This window comes from Hyla sarda, unplaced genomic scaffold (assembly GCF_029499605.1).
Source record: "Hyla sarda isolate aHylSar1 unplaced genomic scaffold, aHylSar1.hap1 scaffold_653, whole genome shotgun sequence".
Lineage (NCBI taxonomy): Eukaryota > Metazoa > Chordata > Amphibia > Anura > Hylidae > Hyla > Hyla sarda.
In genome coordinates, this window is record NW_026610668.1 from 75,002 (window position 1) to 96,917 (window position 21,916).

General features: G+C 46.1%; 9 non-coding genes and 1 pseudogene across 9 annotated transcripts; all 10 read left to right on the top strand.

The window, feature by feature from the left end:
- The first annotated feature begins 67 nt into the window (after positions 1-67).
- Positions 68-258, top strand: LOC130342623 (U2 spliceosomal RNA). The gene has a single exon (XR_008882234.1). It is a non-coding gene; the product is annotated as a U2 spliceosomal RNA (small nuclear RNA).
- A 2,082-nt stretch (positions 259-2,340) lies between these two features.
- LOC130342624 (U2 spliceosomal RNA) lies at positions 2,341-2,531 on the top strand. The gene has a single exon (XR_008882235.1). It is a non-coding gene; the product is annotated as a U2 spliceosomal RNA (small nuclear RNA).
- A 2,085-nt stretch (positions 2,532-4,616) lies between these two features.
- LOC130342625 (U2 spliceosomal RNA) lies at positions 4,617-4,807 on the top strand. Its single transcript, XR_008882236.1, has one exon. It is a non-coding gene; the product is annotated as a U2 spliceosomal RNA (small nuclear RNA).
- A 3,398-nt stretch (positions 4,808-8,205) lies between these two features.
- On the top strand, positions 8,206-8,396 carry LOC130342626 (U2 spliceosomal RNA). The gene has a single exon (XR_008882237.1). It is a non-coding gene; the product is annotated as a U2 spliceosomal RNA (small nuclear RNA).
- A 2,089-nt stretch (positions 8,397-10,485) lies between these two features.
- Positions 10,486-10,676, top strand: LOC130342627 (U2 spliceosomal RNA). Its single transcript, XR_008882238.1, has one exon. It is a non-coding gene; the product is annotated as a U2 spliceosomal RNA (small nuclear RNA).
- A 2,092-nt stretch (positions 10,677-12,768) lies between these two features.
- Positions 12,769-12,928, top strand: LOC130342597 (U2 spliceosomal RNA; annotated as a pseudogene).
- Positions 12,929-13,620: 692 nt separating this feature from the next.
- On the top strand, positions 13,621-13,806 carry LOC130342594 (U2 spliceosomal RNA). Its single transcript, XR_008882209.1, has one exon. It is a non-coding gene; the product is annotated as a U2 spliceosomal RNA (small nuclear RNA).
- Positions 13,807-15,898: 2,092 nt separating this feature from the next.
- On the top strand, positions 15,899-16,089 carry LOC130342628 (U2 spliceosomal RNA). Its single transcript, XR_008882239.1, has one exon. It is a non-coding gene; the product is annotated as a U2 spliceosomal RNA (small nuclear RNA).
- A 2,097-nt stretch (positions 16,090-18,186) lies between these two features.
- Positions 18,187-18,377, top strand: LOC130342630 (U2 spliceosomal RNA). The gene has a single exon (XR_008882240.1). It is a non-coding gene; the product is annotated as a U2 spliceosomal RNA (small nuclear RNA).
- Positions 18,378-20,470: 2,093 nt separating this feature from the next.
- LOC130342584 (U2 spliceosomal RNA) lies at positions 20,471-20,661 on the top strand. The gene has a single exon (XR_008882199.1). It is a non-coding gene; the product is annotated as a U2 spliceosomal RNA (small nuclear RNA).
- The last annotated feature ends 1,255 nt before the right edge of the window (positions 20,662-21,916 follow it).

A 21,916-nucleotide genomic window follows, 5' to 3' on the forward strand; every position in this document is an offset into this window, starting at 1 on the left:
CTCCCTGACAGCAAGCAGTGATAGTGCCCATGAAGGGGACCTTGTTGGGCCCGCCCCTTTCACGGTTATCGCTTCTCGGCCTTTTGGCTAAGATCAAGTGTAGTATCTGTTCTTATCAGTTTAATATCTGATACGTCCCCTATCTGGGGACCATATATTAAATGGATTTTTGAGAACGGGGGCCGATTTCGAAGCTTGCTTCCGTCGCCCTATGCATTGACCCGATATGGCAGTATCTTCGGGTACAGTGCACCACCCCCTTACAGGGTTAAAAAGAAAGATTCCTACTTTCATTGCTACCTGCTTGCTGGCTAGCCAGCTAGCCAGCCCTGTGGGCCTTGCTGCTGCTGCAGCCAAAAAACAAAAGGTGGTGCTGCTGCTGCTTCTGCTGCTTCTGCTTGTGTCTGGCCCCTGTTGGAGCGTCCAGGCACAGGACTTCTGCTGCTGCTGACTAAATGGCCTCCTTAATTGGATCATTTGAGTAGCCAGCACACCTGTGCAGGTAGGGCATGACATGATAGGCAGCTGCCTTGATAGCGGGTGGGTGCTGAATGTTCCTAATTGACAAAATAAGATTAATGCTTATGAAGAAATATAAAATCTCATCCCTTCCCCAATATCGCGCCACACCCCTACCCCTTAATTCCCTGGTTGAACGTGATGGACATATGTCTTTTTTCGACCGTACTAACTATGTAACTATGTAACATAACATGGGGGGGGGGGTCTCCTGGCTGTTCACACAGGTGTGTCATTGCTGTACATTGACCATGCATTGCTTCTGTGGTATTGCAAAGGCAAAGACAAATGCTTCCAGCCATCCATTGCACTAATGGATTGGTCATCAGCTGGCTGTCTATGTCCCGCATCAATATAGACCAAAGTACAGAGGGTTAGGCTATGCTATTGTGCACCTACCTGATGCATCAGAAGGTGCGAGGCCCTTGCTAAATTCTGTGCACAGACTTTGAGATCTATGCTTTAGACTGTATCTAAACCTGCTCCAACATGGACTGACATTCTGGCCTACTTTCAGCCGATGCGACTTGTCTGTCGCTGAACAGTCGCTTTTTATGTATTCAGCACCTATGTATAATGTTGTAAAAATGCTCTAGAAGCTAAAGTCGCAGAAATGTCACACATATTTGGCCTGCAACTTTCTGTGCGACAAATTCAGACAGGAAAAATCAGTATAAATCCTTAGAAAATTATCCCCCAGTGTCTCCATCTGCTGGCGGTATTGAATAAGCATTGCTGCACTGATGGGGTATGCATTAGACGAAAAAAAAGAAGAAAAAGAAGAATAATACGCCCAGAAAAGAGGCGAAAAGGAGAAAAACGTAAAAAAACTTGAAAAAAAAGTAAGAGGAAGAGAAGGGAAAAAAAGGTGGAAATGGGTTTAAAAGTGATTTCGGCGGAGAAATATATATATATATATATATATATATATATATATATATATATATATGCGCACACACACACATAGATATAAACGTATTCTCCGTTGAGATATTGCAGCCGCTGCTGTGTCCAGGCCCAGGAGCCTTAGCACTGTGCTGTGATGTCACTCAATACCACTGACATCACTAGGTGTAAACAACATCTCTCCTTTGCTGTGTATGTGACTATGGAGCTGTTTGGTGATGTCGTCTATTACGGCCTTCATAGAAGCAACAGGAGATTGTTGCATCCATCTTGAACCCTCAGAACTACAGTGCTATGATGTCACTCACTTCCACAGGCCTTGCAGAGTGTAAACAACAACAACCCAGCTTTGTTGTGTATGTAACCAAAGGGATTTGTGATGTCACCTAGAACCTTCACAGCAGCGACAGCTTTATGAGGAGCATCAGCACTGCTCTGCCTGAGCAGAACCATCACCGCCATAGGTTGTCAAATAACCCGGATTTAACCCACACAGGTAAGTCCAATGGGGTGCAGGCATGTCCTCTATGCTTACAGCTTCCCGTGGGTGTTGGTTTGATACCGTTTGGGGACAGCCAAGGAGGCATCTGCAGGCAACAAAGGTAGGTGTGTGCTTGTGTGTGTGTTTCCTATGCAGATCCTAAGCCCAGTGTCACATGCAAGTAGGAGGAGTAAGAAGGGTTCCTGGCAAATCCGGGTTATGGATTGCATTTAAAAAGGCCCCGTGGGAGTGCAATGGGCCCCTGTCTTGCTGCTTAGCAATAATGGTATGGGTTTAGGTTCTGCTGTGTGTACTGGTGGTTGACTGCCCCCCAGCCCAGAGTGTGCATGGAAAATTGTCTGGCAGCCTCCCTGACAGCAAGCAGTGATAGTGCCCATGAAGGGGACCTTGTTGGGCCCGCCCCTTTCACGGTTATCGCTTCTCGGCCTTTTGGCTAAGATCAAGTGTAGTATCTGTTCTTATCAGTTTAATATCTGATACGTCCCCTATCTGGGGACCATATATTAAATGGATTTTTGAGAACGGGGGCCGATTTCGAAGCTTGCTTCCGTCGCCCTATGCATTGACCCGATATGGCAGTATCTTCGGGTACAGTGCACCACCCCCTTACAGGGTTAAAAAGAAAGATTCCTACTTTCATTGCTACCTGCTTGCTGGCTAGCCAGCTAGCCAGCCCTGTGGGCCTTGCTGCTGCTGCAGCCAAAAAACAAAAGGTGGTGCTGCTGCTGCTGCTTCTGCTGCTTCTGCTTCTGCTTGTGTCTGGCCCCTGTTGGAGCGTCCAGGCACAGGACTTCTGCTGCTGCTGACTAAATGGCCTCCTTAATTGGATCATTTGAGTAGCCAGCACACCTGTGCAGGTAGGGCATGACATGATAGGCAGCTGCCTTGATAGCGGGTGGGTGCTGAATGTTCCTAATTGACAAAATAAGATTAATGCTTATGAAGAAATATAAAATCTCATCCCTTCCCCAATATCGCGCCACACCCCTACCCCTTAATTCCCTGGTTGAACGTGATGGACATATGTCTTTTTTCGACCGTACTAACTATGTAACTATGTAACATAACATGGGGGGGGGGGTCTCCTGGCTGTTCACACAGGTGTGTCATTGCTGTACATTGACCATGCATTGCTTCTGTGGTATTGCAAAGGCAAAGACAAATGCTTCCAGCCATCCATTGCACTAATGGATTGGTCATCAGCTGGCTGTCTATGTCCCGCATCAATATAGACCAAAGTACAGAGGGTTAGGCTATGCTATTGTGCACCTACCTGATGCATCAGAAGGTGCGAGGCCCTTGCTAAATTCTGTGCACAGACTTTGAGATCTATGCTTTAGACTGTATCTAAACCTGCTCCAACATGGACTGACATTCTGGCCTACTTTCAGCCGATGCGACTTGTCTGTCGCTGAACAGTCGCTTTTTATGTATTCAGCACCTATGTATAATGTTGTAAAAATGCTCTAGAAGCTAAAGTCGCAGAAATGTCACACATATTTGGCCTGCAACTTTCTGTGCGACAAATTCAGACAGGAAAAATCAGTATAAATCCTTAGAAAATTATCCCCCAGTGTCTCCATCTGCTGGCGGTATTGAATAAGCATTGCTGCACTGATGGGGTATGCATTAGACGAAAAAAAAGAAGAAAAAGAAGAATAATACGCCCAGAAAAGAGGCGAAAAGGAGAAAAACGTAAAAAAACGTGAAAAAAAAGTAAGAGGAAGAGAAGGGAAAAAAAGGTGGAAATGGGTTTAAAAGTGATTTCGGCGGAGAAATATATATATATATATATATATATATATATATATATATATGCGCACACACACACATAGATATAAACGTATTCTCCGTTGAGATATTGCAGCCGCTGCTGTGTCCAGGCCCAGGAGCCTTAGCACTGTGCTGTGATGTCACTCAATACCACTGACATCACTAGGTGTAAACAACATCTCTCCTTTGCTGTGTATGTGACTATGGAGCTGTTTGGTGATGTCGTCTATTACGGCCTTCATAGAAGCAACAGGAGATTGTTGCATCCATCTTGAACCCTCAGAACTACAGTGCTATGATGTCACTCACTTCCACAGGCCTTGCAGAGTGTAAACAACAACAACCCAGCTTTGTTGTGTATGTAACCAAAGGGATTTGTGATGTCACCTAGAACCTTCACAGCAGCGACAGCTTTATGAGGAGCATCAGCACTGCTCTGCCTGAGCAGAACCATCACCGCCATAGGTTGTCAAATAACCCGGATTTAACCCACACAGGTAAGTCCAATGGGGTGCAGGCATGTCCTCTATGCTTACAGCTTCCCGTGGGTGTTGGTTTGATACCGTTTGGGGACAGCCAAGGAGGCATCTGCAGGCAACAAAGGTAGGTGTGTGCTTGTGTGTGTGTTTCCTATGCAGATCCTAAGCCCAGTGTCACATGCAAGTAGGAGGAGTAAGAAGGGTTCCTGGCAAATCCGGGTTATGGATTGCATTTAAAAAGGCCCCGTGGGAGTGCAATGGGCCCCTGTCTTGCTGCTTAGCAATAATGGTATGGGTTTAGGTTCTGCTGTGTGTACTGGTGGTTGACTGCCCCCCAGCCCAGAGTGTGCATGGAAAATTGTCTGGCAGCCTCCCTGACAGCAAGCAGTGATAGTGCCCATGAAGGGGACCTTGTTGGGCCCGCCCCTTTCACGGTTATCGCTTCTCGGCCTTTTGGCTAAGATCAAGTGTAGTATCTGTTCTTATCAGTTTAATATCTGATACGTCCCCTATCTGGGGACCATATATTAAATGGATTTTTGAGAACGGGGGCCGATTTCGAAGCTTGCTTCCGTCGCCCTATGCATTGACCCGATATGGCAGTATCTTCGGGTACAGTGCACCACCCCCTTACAGGGTTAAAAAGAAAGATTCCTACTTTCATTGCTACCTGCTTGCTGGCTAGCCAGCTAGCCAGCCCTGTGGGCCTTGCTGCTGCTGCAGCCAAAAAACAAAAGGTGGTGCTGCTGCTGCTGCTTCTGCTGCTTCTGCTTCTGCTTGTGTCTGGCCCCTGTTGGAGCGTCCAGGCACAGGACTTCTGCTGCTGCTGACTAAATGGCCTCCTTAATTGGATCATTTGAGTAGCCAGCACACCTGTGCAGGTAGGGCATGACATGATAGGCAGCTGCCTTGATAGCGGGTGGGTGCTGAATGTTCCTAATTGACAAAATAAGATTAATGCTTATGAAGAAATATAAAATCTCATCCCTTCCCCAATATCGCGCCACACCCCTACCCCTTAATTCCCTGGTTGAACGTGATGGACATATGTCTTTTTTCGACCGTACTAACTATGTAACTATGTAACATAACATGGGGGGGGGGGTCTCCTGGCTGTTCACACAGGTGTGTCATTGCTGTACATTGACCATGCATTGCTTCTGTGGTATTGCAAAGGCAAAGACAAATGCTTCCAGCCATCCATTGCACTAATGGATTGGTCATCAGCTGGCTGTCTATGTCCCGCATCAATATAGACCAAAGTACAGAGGGTTAGGCTATGCTATTGTGCACCTACCTGATGCATCAGAAGGTGCGAGGCCCTTGCTAAATTCTGTGCACAGACTTTGAGATCTATGCTTTAGACTGTACCTAAACCTGCTCCAACATGGACTGACATTCTGGCCTACTTTCAGCCGATGCGACTTGTCTGTCGCTGAACAGTCGCTTTTTATGTATTCAGCACCTATGTATAATGTTGTAAAAATGCTCTAGAAGCTAAAGTCGCAGAAATGTCACACATATTTGGCCTGCAACTTTCTGTGCGACAAATTCAGACAGGAAAAATCTGTATAAATCCTTAGAAAATTATCCCCCAGTGTCTCCATCTGCTGGCGGTATTGAATAAGCATTGCTGCACTGATGGGGTATGCATTAGACGAAAAAAAAGAAGAAAAAGAAGAATAATACGCCCAGAAAAGAGGCGAAAAGGAGAAAAACGTAAAAAAACGTGAAAAAAAAGTAAGAGGAAGAGAAGGGAAAAAAAGGTGGAAATGGGTTTAAAAGTGATTTCGGCGGAGAAATATATATATATATATATAGAGAAGTAAAGATGATGCAGCACTCCACAATAATGCATAAGGTGGTGTTTATTCCAGCATGTGCAAAGACAACGTTTCACCAGTCTCTCACTGGCTTTCTCAAGTAACTGATAGTGACATAGGTGGGTATAAATAGACCTCCCATTCGGTCATGTGACATAATTAGCAAAACAATTTACATAAGTAAACCAGGTGCATACAAAATCACAGTGAATATCTTGAACATTACATAACGTATAAAGTATCAAAGTGTATATACATGTAATACAGTGATCAGAGATTAGATACTGATCATATAAAGTGTGAAAATAACATAAGTATACATGCAGGGGCGTGTAGACGTGAAATGCTTCCGGTTTCCTCGCCATGATGCCTGTGTTGCAGAGACGCCGATCCAGCGTGATACTGAAGAGATTCGCGGCTGTTAGCAACGCTTCCGGGTTGAGAGGAGGTAGCGGCGTCTAAATGACGTCATTGCTACCATGGAAACCTCTCTCCGTCATTAGCGCATGCGTAATGGGCCTGTGGAATGTAGAGAATGAGCTGCTCATGCGTACTGTGAGTCGCGTCCTTGGCAACAAGTGCGTCCGTACCTTAGCGGCCTTGCAAGGACGCGACTCACAGTACGCATGAGCAGCTCATTCTCTACATTCCACAGGCCCATTACGCATGCGCTAATGACGGAGAGAGGTTTCCATGGTAGCAATGACGTCATTTAGACGCCGCTACCTCCTCTCAACCCGGAAGCGTTGCTAACAGCCGCGAATCTCTTCAGTATCACGCTGGATCGGCGTCTCTGCAACACAGGCATCATGGCGAGGAAACCGGAAGCATTTCACGTCTACACGCCCCTGCATGTATACTTATGTTATTTTCACACTTTATATGATCAGTATCTAATCTCTGATCACTGTATTACATGTATATACACTTTGATACTTTATACGTTATGTAATGTTCAAGATATTCACTGTGATTTTGTATGCACCTGGTTTACTTATGTAAATTGTTTTGCTAATTATGTCACATGACCGAATGGGAGGTCTATTTATACCCACCTATGTCACTATCAGTTACTTGAGAAAGCCAGTGAGAGACTGGTGAAACGTTGTCTTTGCACATGCTGGAATAAACACCACCTTATGCATTATTGTGGAGTGCTGCATCATCTTTACTTCTCTGGATTGAGGAACCAGTGGACCCAGGTTCTAGGAATGCGTGCACCCCATCTCCTTTTTCATTTTCTTCTCCTACTCTGGACAACTGAGGTGCTGCCTTTATCTTTTTGCTATATATATATATATATATATATATATATATATATATATATATATGCGCACACACACACATAGATATAAACGTATTCTCCGTTGAGATATTGCAGCCGCTGCTGTGTCCAGGCCCAGGAGCCTTAGCACTGTGCTGTGATGTCACTCAATACCACTGACATCACTAGGTGTAAACAACATCTCTCCTTTGCTGTGTATGTGACTATGGAGCTGTTTGGTGATGTCGTCTATTACGGCCTTCATAGAAGCAACAGGAGATTGTTGCATCCATCTTGAACCCTCAGAACTACAGTGCTATGATGTCACTCACTTCCACAGGCCTTGCAGAGTGTAAACAACAACAACCCAGCTTTGTTGTGTATGTAACCAAAGGGATTTGTGATGTCACCTAGAACCTTCACAGCAGCGACAGCTTTATGAGGAGCATCAGCACTGCTCTGCCTGAGCAGAACCATCACCGCCATAGGTTGTCAAATAACCCGGATTTAACCCACACAGGTAAGTCCAATGGGGTGCAGGCATGTCCTCTATGCTTACAGCTTCCCGTGGGTGTTGGTTTGATACCGTTTGGGGACAGCCAAGGAGGCATCTGCAGGCAACAAAGGTAGGTGTGTGCTTGTGTGTGTGTTTCCTATGCAGATCCTAAGCCCAGTGTCACATGCAAGTAGGAGGAGTAAGAAGGGTTCCTGGCAAATCCGGGTTATGGATTGCATTTAAAAAGGCCCCGTGGGAGTGCAATGGGCCCCTGTCTTGCTGCTTAGCAATAATGGTATGGGTTTAGGTTCTGCTGTGTGTACTGGTGGTTGACTGCCCCCCAGCCCAGAGTGTGCATGGAAAATTGTCTGGCAGCCTCCCTGACAGCAAGCAGTGATAGTGCCCATGAAGGGGACCTTGTTGGGCCCGCCCCTTTCACGGTTATCGCTTCTCGGCCTTTTGGCTAAGATCAAGTGTAGTATCTGTTCTTATCAGTTTAATATCTGATACGTCCCCTATCTGGGGACCATATATTAAATGGATTTTTGAGAACGGGGGCCGATTTCGAAGCTTGCTTCCGTCGCCCTATGCATTGACCCGATATGGCAGTATCTTCGGGTACAGTGCACCACCCCCTTACAGGGTTAAAAAGAAAGATTCCTACTTTCATTGCTACCTGCTTGCTGGCTAGCCAGCTAGCCAGCCCTGTGGGCCTTGCTGCTGCTGCAGCCAAAAAACAAAAGGTGGTGCTGCTGCTGCTTCTGCTGCTTCTGCTTCTGCTTGTGTCTGGCCCCTGTTGGAGCGTCCAGGCACAGGACTTCTGCTGCTGCTGACTAAATGGCCTCCTTAATTGGATCATTTGAGTAGCCAGCACACCTGTGCAGGTAGGGCATGACATGATAGGCAGCTGCCTTGATAGCGGGTGGGTGCTGAATGTTCCTAATTGACAAAATAAGATTAATGCTTATGAAGAAATATAAAATCTCATCCCTTCCCCAATATCGCGCCACACCCCTACCCCTTAATTCCCTGGTTGAACGTGATGGACATATGTCTTTTTTCGACCGTACTAACTATGTAACTATGTAACATAACATGGGGGGGGGGGGTCTCCTGGCTGTTCACACAGGTGTGTCATTGCTGTACATTGACCATGCACTGCTTCTGTGGTATTGCAAAGGCAAAGACAAATGCTTCCAGCCATCCATTGCACTAATGGATTGGTCATCAGCTGGCTGTCTATGTCCCGCATCAATATAGACCAAAGTACAGAGGGTTAGGCTATGCTATTGTGCACCTACCTGATGCATCAGAAGGTGCGAGGCCCTTGCTAAATTCTGTGCACAGACTTTGAGATCTATGCTTTAGACTGTATCTAAACCTGCTCCAACATGGACTGACATTCTGGCCTACTTTCAGCCGATGCGACTTGTCTGTCGCTGAACAGTCGCTTTTTATGTATTCAGCACCTATGTATAATGTTGTAAAAATGCTCTAGAAGCTAAAGTCGCAGAAATGTCACACATATTTGGCCTGCAACTTTCTGTGCGACAAATTCAGACAGGAAAAATCAGTATAAATCCTTAGAAAATTATCCCCCAGTGTCTCCATCTGCTGGCGGTATTGAATAAGCATTGCTGCACTGATGGGGTATGCATTAGACGAAAAAAAAGAAGAAAAAGAAGAATAATACGCCCAGAAAAGAGGCGAAAAGGAGAAAAACGTAAAAAAACGTGAAAAAAAAGTAAGAGGAAGAGAAGGGAAAAAAAGGTGGAAATGGGTTTAAAAGTGATTTCGGCGGAGAAATATATATATATATATATATATATATATATATATATATATATATATGCGCACACACACACATAGATATAAACGTATTCTCCGTTGAGATATTGCAGCCGCTGCTGTGTCCAGGCCCAGGAGCCTTAGCACTGTGCTGTGATGTCACTCAATACCACTGACATCACTAGGTGTAAACAACATCTCTCCTTTGCTGTGTATGTGACTATGGAGCTGTTTGGTGATGTCGTCTATTACGGCCTTCATAGAAGCAACAGGAGATTGTTGCATCCATCTTGAACCCTCAGAACTACAGTGCTATGATGTCACTCACTTCCACAGGCCTTGCAGAGTGTAAACAACAACAACCCAGCTTTGTTGTGTATGTAACCAAAGGGATTTGTGATGTCACCTAGAACCTTCACAGCAGCGACAGCTTTATGAGGAGCATCAGCACTGCTCTGCCTGAGCAGAACCATCACCGCCATAGGTTGTCAAATAACCCGGATTTAACCCACACAGGTAAGTCCAATGGGGTGCAGGCATGTCCTCTATGCTTACAGCTTCCCGTGGGTGTTGGTTTGATACCGTTTGGGGACAGCCAAGGAGGCATCTGCAGGCAACAAAGGTAGGTGTGTGCTTGTGTGTGTGTTTCCTATGCAGATCCTAAGCCCAGTGTCACATGCAAGTAGGAGGAGTAAGAAGGGTTCCTGGCAAATCCGGGTTATGGATTGCATTTAAAAAGGCCCCGTGGGAGTGCAATGGGCCCCTGTCTTGCTGCTTAGCAATAATGGTATGGGTTTAGGTTCTGCTGTGTGTACTGGTGGTTGACTGCCCCCCAGCCCAGAGTGTGCATGGAAAATTGTCTGGCAGCCTCCCTGACAGCAAGCAGTGATAGTGCCCATGAAGGGGACCTTGTTGGGCCCGCCCCTTTCACGGTTATCGCTTCTCGGCCTTTTGGCTAAGATCAAGTGTAGTATCTGTTCTTATCAGTTTAATATCTGATACGTCCCCTATCTGGGGACCATATATTAAATGGATTTTTGAGAACGGGGGCCGATTTCGAAGCTTGCTTCCGTCGCCCTATGCATTGACCCGATATGGCAGTATCTTCGGGTACAGTGCACCACCCCCTTACAGGGTTAAAAAGAAAGATTCCTACTTTCATTGCTACCTGCTTGCTGGCTAGCCAGCTAGCCAGCCCTGTGGGCCTTGCTGCTGCTGCAGCCAAAAAACAAAAGGTGGTGCTGCTGCTTCTGCTGCTTCTGCTTCTGCTTGTGTCTGGCCCCTGTTGGAGCGTCCAGGCACAGGACTTCTGCTGCTGCTGACTAAATGGCCTCCTTAATTGGATCATTTGAGTAGCTAGCACACCTGTGCAGGTAGGGCATGACATGATAGGCAGCTGCCTTGATAGCGGGTGGGTGCTGAATGTTCCTAATTGACAAAATAAGATTAATGCTTATGAAGAAATATAAAATCTCATCCCTTCCCCAATATCGCGCCACACCCCTACCCCTTAATTCCCTGGTTGAACGTGATGGACATATGTCTTTTTTCGACCGTACTAACTATGTAACTATGTAACATAACATGGGGGGGGGGGTCTCCTGGCTGTTCACACAGGTGTGTCATTGCTGTACATTGACCATGCATTGCTTCTGTGGTATTGCAAAGGCAAAGACAAATGCTTCCAGCCATCCATTGCACTAATGGATTGGTCATCAGCTGGCTGTCTATGTCCCGCATCAATATAGACCAAAGTACAGAGGGTTAGGCTATGCTATTGTGCACCTACCTGATGCATCAGAAGGTGCGAGGCCCTTGCTAAATTCTGTGCACAGACTTTGAGATCTATGCTTTAGACTGTATCTAAACCTGCTCCAACATGGACTGACATTCTGGCCTACTTTCAGCCGATGCGACTTGTCTGTCGCTGAACAGTCGCTTTTTATGTATTCAGCACCTATGTATAATGTTGTAAAAATGCTCTAGAAGCTAAAGTCGCAGAAATGTCACACATATTTGGCCTGCAACTTTCTGTGCGACAAATTCAGACAGGAAAAATCAGTATAAATCCTTAGAAAATTATCCCCCAGTGTCTCCATCTGCTGGCGGTATTGAATAAGCATTGCTGCACTGATGGGGTATGCATTAGACGAAAAAAAAGAAGAAAAAGAAGAATAATACGCCCAGAAAAGAGGCGAAAAGGAGAAAAACGTAAAAAAACGTGAAAAAAAAGTAAGAGGAAGAGAAGGGAAAAAAAGGTGGAAATGGGTTTAAAAGTGATTTCGGCGGAGAAATATATATATATATATATATATATATATATATATATATATATATGCGCACACACACACATAGATATAAACGTATTCTCCGTTGAGATATTGCAGCCGCTGCTGTGTCCAGGCCCAGGAGCCTTAGCACTGTGCTGTGATGTCACTCAATACCACTGACATCACTAGGTGTAAACAACATCTCTCCTTTGCTGTGTATGTGACTATGGAGCTGTTTGGTGATGTCGTCTATTACGGCCTTCATAGAAGCAACAGGAGATTGTTGCATCCATCTTGAACCCTCAGAACTACAGTGCTATGATGTCACTCACTTCCACAGGCCTTGCAGAGTGTAAACAACAACAACCCAGCTTTGTTGTGTATGTAACCAAAGGGATTTGTGATGTCACCTAGAACCTTCACAGCAGCGACAGCTTTATGAGGAGCATCAGCACTGCTCTGCCTGAGCAGAACCATCACCGCCATAGGTTGTCAAATAACCCGGATTTAACCCACACAGGTAAGTCCAATGGGGTGCAGGCATGGCAGGCATGTCCTCTATGCTTACAGCTTCCCGTGGGTGTTGGTTTGATACCGTTTGGGGACAGCCAAGGAGGCATCTGCAGGCAACAAAGGTAGGTGTGTGCTTGTGTGTGTGTTTCCTATGCAGATCCTAAGCCCAGTGTCACATGCAAGTAGGAGGAGTAAGAAGGGTTCCTGGCAAATCCGGGTTATGGATTGCATTTAAAAAGGCCCCGTGGGAGTGCAATGGGCCCCTGTCTTGCTGCTTAGCAATAATGGTATGGGTTTAGGTTCTGCTGTGTGTACTGGTGGTTGACTGCCCCCCAGCCCAGAGTGTGCATGGAAAATTGTCTGGCAGCCTCCCTGACAGCAAGCAGTGATAGTGCCCATGAAGGGCACCTTGTTGGGCCCGCCCCTTTCACGGTTATCGCTTCTCGGCCTTTTGGCTAAGATCAAGTGTAGTATCTGTTCTTATCAGTTTTCATGCTGGTGGGGATGGGTGCTGCATGGAGGATGCAGGTGTACCAGGGCTTTCCGGGGCTGGTTCTGAGGAATCAGCTCGACGGCTGCCCCGATGTGACCTGTTCCCTCCGGGTCTCGCCATGAGGCTGAGAGGGTCTAGAGCCGAGGTACTTTTGTGCCTCGGGGAGTGGTGACCCCGAGGTGCCGAAACTCACTGGGAGAATAGGCTCACTGAGTTGAAGCACGGGCACCATAATCTCTTCACCTTGTGGCACTCACCTCTTGATTCCCGGCCTTCTGGCTAGGATCAGAGAAATTTTTATAGATCCGGCCGGATGTCCGGGCAGTATATCTGCACACATTCACTTATTTATTTATTTTTTGTCTCACTGTGTCACTTTTTGCGTGTTGTGTGTTCACAGGATTTGTCAGGATGCGGTAGCCCTTCTGGGTGTCCCTCCTGGCGGTCTAGGGGAGGTGTGTGTGGCCATTAGGTTCCGCACCTCCCTGCAAACACCCCGGGTACTCCTGCTTCGCAGGGTACCTACCGTAATCGGCTCTGCGGGCAGATACCTTGGCTAACGCCAAGGGGGATGCCGGGAGCATTTGTGGTCTCCTAGTAGCTTCGGCGAAAAGGGACATCGAACCTGGAACCTCGCAGGTACCTTTTGGTCCGGAGGCGAAGGGTAAGGTTTGTTGGGGGGCCTCTCTCCTATCGGAGAAGGGCTTGCGATAGACCGCATCCTTTGTGCACGTTTTTTTAGTGTAACACGTTTGCACTTTTTCTTGCACTTTGGGTGAATCGAAAGCACGTTCCTCGGCTTTAGATAAAAAAAAAAAAAAAAAAAATCTGTTCTTATCAGTTTAATATCTGATACGTCCCCTATCTGGGGACCATATATTAAATGGATTTTTGAGAACGGGGGCCGATTTCGAAGCTTGCTTCCGTCGCCCTATGCATTGACCCAATATGGCAGTATCTTCGGGTACAGTGCACCACCCCCTTACAGGGTTAAAAAGAAAGATTCCTACTTTCATTGCTACCTGCTTGCTGGCTAGCCAGCTAGCCAGCCCTGTGGGCCTTGCTGCTGCTGCAGCCAAAAAACAAAAGGTGGTGCTGCTGCTGCTTCTGCTGCTTCTGCTTCTGCTTGTGTCTGGCCCCTGTTGGAGCGTCCAGGCACAGGACTTCTGCTGCTGCTGACTAAATGGCCTCCTTAATTGGATCATTTGAGTAGCCAGCACACCTGTGCAGGTAGGGCATGACATGATAGGCAGCTGCCTTGATAGCGGGTGGGTGCTGAATGTTCCTAATTGACAAAATAAGATTAATGCTTATGAAGAAATATAAAATCTCATCCCTTCCCCAATATCGCGCCACACCCCTACCCCTTAATTCCCTGGTTGAACGTGATGGACATATGTCTTTTTTCGACCGTACTAACTATGTAACTATGTAACATAACATGGGGGGGGGGGGGGGGGTCTCCTGGCTGTTCACACAGGTGTGTCATTGCTGTACATTGACCATGCATTGCTTCTGTGGTATTGCAAAGGCAAAGACAAATGCTTCCAGCCATCCATTGCACTAATGGATTGGTCATCAGCTGGCTGTCTATGTCCCGCATCAATATAGACCAAAGTACAGAGGGTTAGGCTATGCTATTGTGCACCTACCTGATGCATCAGAAGGTGCGAGGCCCTTGCTAAATTCTGTGCACAGACTTTGAGATCTATGCTTTAGACTGTATCTAAACCTGCTCCAACATGGACTTACATTCTGGCCTACTTTCAGCCGATGCGACTTGTCTGTCGCTGAACAGTCGCTTTTTATGTATTCAGCACCTATGTATAATGTTGTAAAAATGCTCTAGAAGCTAAAGTCGCAGAAATGTCACACATATTTGGCCTGCAACTTTCTGTGCGACAAATTCAGACAGGAAAAATCAGTATAAATCCTTAGAAAATTATCCCCCAGTGTCTCCATCTGCTGGCGGTATTGAATAAGCATTGCTGCACTGATGGGGTATGCATTAGACGAAAAAAAAGAAGAAAAAGAAGAATAATACGCCCAGAAAAGAGGCGAAAAGGAGAAAAACGTAAAAAAACGTGAAAAAAAAGTAAGAGGAAGAGAAGGGAAAAAAAGGTGGAAATGGGTTTAAAAGTGATTTCGGCGGAGAAATATATATATATATATATATATATATATATATATATATATATATGCGCACACACACACATAGATATAAACGTATTCTCCGTTGAGATATTGCAGCCGCTGCTGTGTCCAGGCCCAGGAGCCTTAGCACTGTGCTGTGATGTCACTCAATACCACTGACATCACTAGGTGTAAACAACATCTCTCCTTTGCTGTGTATGTGACTATGGAGCTGTTTGGTGATGTCGTCTATTACGGCCTTCATAGAAGCAACAGGAGATTGTTGCATCCATCTTGAACCCTCAGAACTACAGTGCTATGATGTCACTCACTTCCACAGGCCTTGCAGAGTGTAAACAACAACAACCCAGCTTTGTTGTGTATGTAACCAAAGGGATTTGTGATGTCACCTAGAACCTTCACAGCAGCGACAGCTTTATGAGGAGCATCAGCACTGCTCTGCCTGAGCAGAACCATCACCGCCATAGGTTGTCAAATAACCCGGATTTAACCCACACAGGTAAGTCCAATGGGGTGCAGGCATGTCCTCTATGCTTACAGCTTCCCGTGGGTGTTGGTTTGATACCGTTTGGGGACAGCCAAGGAGGCATCTGCAGGCAACAAAGGTAGGTGTGTGCTTGTGTGTGTGTTTCCTATGCAGATCCTAAGCCCAGTGTCACATGCAAGTAGGAGGAGTAAGAAGGGTTCCTGGCAAATCCGGGTTATGGATTGCATTTAAAAAGGCCCCGTGGGAGTGCAATGGGCCCCTGTCTTGCTGCTTAGCAATAATGGTATGGGTTTAGGTTCTGCTGTGTGTACTGGTGGTTGACTGCCCCCCAGCCCAGAGTGTGCATGGAAAATTGTCTGGCAGCCTCCCTGACAGCAAGCAGTGATAGTGCCCATGAAGGGGACCTTGTTGGGCCCGCCCCTTTCACGGTTATCGCTTCTCGGCCTTTTGGCTAAGATCAAGTGTAGTATCTGTTCTTATCAGTTTAATATCTGATACGTCCCCTATCTGGGGACCATATATTAAATGGATTTTTGAGAACGGGGGCCGATTTCGAAGCTTGCTTCCGTCGCCCTATGCATTGACCCGATATGGCAGTATCTTCGGGTACAGTGCACCACCCCCTTACAGGGTTAAAAAGAAAGATTCCTACTTTCATTGCTACCTGCTTGCTGGCTAGCCAGCTAGCCAGCCCTGTGGGCCTTGCTGCTGCTGCAGCCAAAAAACAAAAGGTGGTGCTGCTGCTGCTTCTGCTGCTTCTGCTTCTGCTTGTGTCTGGCCCCTGTTGGAGCGTCCAGGCACAGGACTTCTGCTGCTGCTGACTAAATGGCCTCCTTAATTGGATCATTTGAGTAGCCAGCACACCTGTGCAGGTAGGGCATGACATGATAGGCAGCTGCCTTGATAGCGGGTGGGTGCTGAATGTTCCTAATTGACAAAATAAGATTAATGCTTATGAAGAAATATAAAATCTCATCCCTTCCCCAATATCGCGCCACACCCCTACCCCTTAATTCCCTGGTTGAACGTGATGGACATATGTCTTTTTTCGACCGTACTAACTATGTAACTATGTAACATAACATGGGGGGGGGGGGGGGGGGGGGTCTCCTGGCTGTTCACACAGGTGTGTCATTGCTGTACATTGACCATGCATTGCTTCTGTGGTATTGCAAAGGCAAAGACAAATGCTTCCAGCCATCCATTGCACTAATGGATTGGTCATCAGCTGGCTGTCTATGTCCCGCATCAATATAGACCAAAGTACAGAGGGTTAGGCTATGCTATTGTGCACCTACCTGATGCATCAGAAGGTGCGAGGCCCTTGCTAAATTCTGTGCACAGACTTTGAGATCTATGCTTTAGACTGTATCTAAACCTGCTCCAACATGGACTGACATTCTGGCCTACTTTCAGCCGATGCGACTTGTCTGTCGCTGAACAGTCGCTTTTTATGTATTCAGCACCTATGTATAATGTTGTAAAAATGCTCTAGAAGCTAAAGTCGCAGAAATGTCACACATATTTGGCCTGCAACTTTCTGTGCGACAAATTCAGACAGGAAAAATCAGTATAAATCCTTAGAAAATTATCCCCCAGTGTCTCCATCTGCTGGCGGTATTGAATAAGCATTGCTGCACTGATGGGGTATGCATTAGACGAAAAAAAAGAAGAAAAAGAAGAATAATACGCCCAGAAAAGAGGCGAAAGGAGAAAAACGTAAAAAAACGTGAAAAAAAAGTAAGAGGAAGAGAAGGGAAAAAAAGGTGGAAATGGGTTTAAAAGTGATTTCGGCGGAGAAATATATATATATATATATATATATATATATATATATATATATATATGCGCACACACACACATAGATATAAACGTATTCTCCGTTGAGATATTGCAGCCGCTGCTGTGTCCAGGCCCAGGAGCCTTAGCACTGTGCTGTGATGTCACTCAATACCACTGACATCACTAGGTGTAAACAACATCTCTCCTTTGCTGTGTATGTGACTATGGAGCTGTTTGGTGATGTCGTCTATTACGGCCTTCATAGAAGCAACAGGAGATTGTTGCATCCATCTTGAACCCTCAGAACTACAGTGCTATGATGTCACTCACTTCCACAGGCCTTGCAGAGTGTAAACAACAACAACCCAGCTTTGTTGTGTATGTAACCATAGGGATTTGTGATGTCACCTAGAACCTTCACAGCAGCGACAGCTTTATGAGGAGCATCAGCACTGCTCTGCCTGAGCAGAACCATCACCGCCATAGGTTGTCAAATAACCCGGATTTAACCCACACAGGTAAGTCCAATGGGGTGCAGGCATGTCCTCTATGCTTACAGCTTCCCGTGGGTGTTGGTTTGATACCGTTTGGGGACAGCCAAGGAGGCATCTGCAGGCAACAAAGGTAGGTGTGTGCTTGTGTGTGTGTTTCCTATGCAGATCCTAAGCCCAGTGTCACATGCAAGTAGGAGGAGTAAGAAGGGTTCCTGGCAAATCCGGGTTATGGATTGCATTTAAAAAGGCCCCGTGGGAGTGCAATGGGCCCCTGTCTTGCTGCTTAGCAATAATGGTATGGGTTTAGGTTCTGCTGTGTGTACTGGTGGTTGACTGCCCCCCAGCCCAGAGTGTGCATGGAAAATTGTCTGGCAGCCTCCCTGACAGCAAGCAGTGATAGTGCCCATGAAGGGGACCTTGTTGGGCCCGCCCCTTTCACGGTTATCGCTTCTCGGCCTTTTGGCTAAGATCAAGTGTAGTATCTGTTCTTATCAGTTTAATATCTGATACGTCCCCTATCTGGGGACCATATATTAAATGGATTTTTGAGAACGGGGGCCGATTTCGAAGCTTGCTTCCGTCGCCCTATGCATTGACCCGATATGGCAGTATCTTCGGGTACAGTGCACCACCCCCTTACAGGGTTAAAAAGAAAGATTCCTACTTTCATTGCTACCTGCTTGCTGGCTAGCCAGCTAGCCAGCCCTGTGGGCCTTGCTGCTGCTGCAGCCAAAAAACAAAAGGTGGTGCTGCTGCTGCTTCTGCTGCTTCTGCTTCTGCTTGTGTCTGGCCCCTGTTGGAGCGTCCAGGCACAGGACTTCTGCTGCTGCTGACTAAATGGCCTCCTTAATTGGATCATTTGAGTAGCCAGCACACCTGTGCAGGTAGGGCATGACATGATAGGCAGCTGCCTTGATAGCGGGTGGGTGCTGAATGTTCCTAATTGACAAAATAAGATTAATGCTTATGAAGAAATATAAAATCTCATCCCTTCCCCAATATCGCGCCACACCCCTACCCCTTAATTCCCTGGTTGAACGTGATGGACATATGTCTTTTTTCGACCGTACTAACTATGTAACTATGTAACATAACATGGGGGGGGGGGGGGGGGGGGTCTCCTGGCTGTTCACACAGGTGTGTCATTGCTGTACATTGACCATGCATTGCTTCTGTGGTATTGCAAAGGCAAAGACAAATGCTTCCAGCCATCCATTGCACTAATGGATTGGTCATCAGCTGGCTGTCTATGTCCCGCATCAATATAGACCAAAGTACAGAGGGTTAGGCTATGCTATTGTGCACCTACCTGATGCATCAGAAGGTGCGAGGCCCTTGCTAAATTCTGTGCACAGACTTTGAGATCTATGCTTTAGACTGTATCTAAACCTGCTCCAACATGGACTGACATTCTGGCCTACTTTCAGCCGATGCGACTTGTCTGTCGCTGAACAGTCGCTTTTTATGTATTCAGCACCTATGTATAATGTTGTAAAAATGCTCTAGAAGCTAAAGTCGCAGAAATGTCACACATATTTGGCCTGCAACTTTCTGTGCGACAAATTCAGACAGGAAAAATCAGTATAAATCCTTAGAAAATTATCCCCCAGTGTCTCCATCTGCTGGCGGTATTGAATAAGCATTGCTGCACTGATGGGGTATGCATTAGACGAAAAAAAAGAAGAAAAAGAAGAATAATACGCCCAGAAAAGAGGCGAAAAGGAGAAAAACGTAAAAAAACGTGAAAAAAAAGTAAGAGGAAGAGAAGGGAAAAAAAGGTGGAAATGGGTTTAAAAGTGATTTCGGCGGAGAAATATATATATATATATATATATATATATATATATATATATATGCGCACACACACACATAGATATAAACGTATTCTCCGTTGAGATATTGCAGCCGCTGCTGTGTCCAGGCCCAGGAGCCTTAGCACTGTGCTGTGATGTCACTCAATACCACTGACATCACTAGGTGTAAACAACATCTCTCCTTTGCTGTGTATGTGACTATGGAGCTGTTTGGTGATGTCGTCTATTACGGCCTTCATAGAAGCAACAGGAGATTGTTGCATCCATCTTGAACCCTCAGAACTACAGTGCTATGATGTCACTCACTTCCACAGGCCTTGCAGAGTGTAAACAACAACAACCCAGCTTTGTTGTGTATGTAACCATAGGGATTTGTGATGTCACCTAGAACCTTCACAGCAGCGACAGCTTTATGAGGAGCATCAGCACTGCTCTGCCTGAGCAGAACCATCACCGCCATAGGTTGTCAAATAACCCGGATTTAACCCACACAGGTAAGTCCAATGGGGTGCAGGCATGTCCTCTATGCTTACAGCTTCCCGTGGGTGTTGGTTTGATACCGTTTGGGGACAGCCAAGGAGGCATCTGCAGGCAACAAAGGTAGGTGTGTGCTTGTGTGTGTGTTTCCTATGCAGATCCTAAGCCCAGTGTCACATGCAAGTAGGAGGAGTAAGAAGGGTTCCTGGCAAATCCGGGTTATGGATTGCATTTAAAAAGGCCCCGTGGGAGTGCAATGGGCCCCTGTCTTGCTGCTTAGCAATAATGGTATGGGTTTAGGTTCTGCTGTGTGTACTGGTGGTTGACTGCCCCCCAGCCCAGAGTGTGCATGGAAAATTGTCTGGCAGCCTCCCTGACAGCAAGCAGTGATAGTGCCCATGAAGGGGACCTTGTTGGGCCCGCCCCTTTCACGGTTATCGCTTCTCGGCCTTTTGGCTAAGATCAAGTGTAGTATCTGTTCTTATCAGTTTAATATCTGATACGTCCCCTATCTGGGGACCATATATTAAATGGATTTTTTAGAACGGGTGCCGATTTCGAAGCTTGCTTCCGTCGCCCTATGCATTGACCCGATATGGCAGTATCTTCGGGTACAGTGCACCACCCCCTTACAGGGTTAAAAAGAAAGATTCCTACTTTCATTGCTACCTGCTTGCTGGCTAGCCAGCTAGCCAGCCCTGTGGGCCTTGCTGCTGCTGCAGCCAAAAAACAAAAGGTGGTGCTGCTGCTGCTTCTGCTGCTTCTGCTTCTGCTTGTGTCTGGCCCCTGTTGGAGCGTCCAGGCACAGGACTTCTGCTGCTGCTGACTAAATGGCCTCCTTAATTGGATCATTTGAGTAGCCAGCACACCTGTGCAGGTAGGGCATGACATGATAGGCAGCTGCCTTGATAGCGGGTGGGTGCTGAATGTTCCTAATTGACAAAATAAGATTAATGCTTATGAAGAAATATAAAATCTCATCCCTTCCCCAATATCGCGCCACACCCCTACCCCTTAATTTCCTGGTTGAACGTGATGGACATATGTCTTTTTTCGACCGTACTAACTATGTAACTATGTAACATAACATGGGGGGGGGGGGGGGGGGTCTCCTGGCTGTTCACACAGGTGTGTCATTGCTGTACATTGACCATGCATTGCTTCTGTGGTATTGCAAAGGCAAAGACAAATGCTTCCAGCCATCCATTGCACTAATGGATTGGTCATCAGCTGGCTGTCTATGTCCCGCATCAATATAGACCAAAGTACAGAGGGTTAGGCTATGCTATTGTGCACCTACCTGATGCATCAGAAGGTGCGAGGCCCTTGCTAAATTCTGTGCACAGACTTTGAGATCTATGCTTTAGACTGTATCTAAACCTGCTCCAACATGGACTGACATTCTGGCCTACTTTCAGCCGATGCGACTTGTCTGTCGCTGAACAGTCGCTTTTTATGTATTCAGCACCTATGTATAATGTTGTAAAAATGCTCTAGAAGCTAAAGTCGCAGAAATGTCACACATATTTGGCCTGCAACTTTCTGTGCGACAAATTCAGACAGGAAAAATCAGTATAAATCCTTAGAAAATTATCCCCCAGTGTCTCCATCTGCTGGCGGTATTGAATAAGCATTGCTGCACTGATGGGGTATGCATTAGACGAAAAAAAAGAAGAAAAAGAAGAATAATACGCCCAGAAAAGAGGCGAAAAGGAGAAAAACGTAAAAAAACGTGAAAAAAAAGTAAGAGGAAGAGAAGGGAAAAAAAGGTGGAAATGGGTTTAAAAGTGATTTCGGCGGAGAAATATATATATATATATATATATATATATATATATATATATATATGCGCACACACACACATAGATATAAACGTATTCTC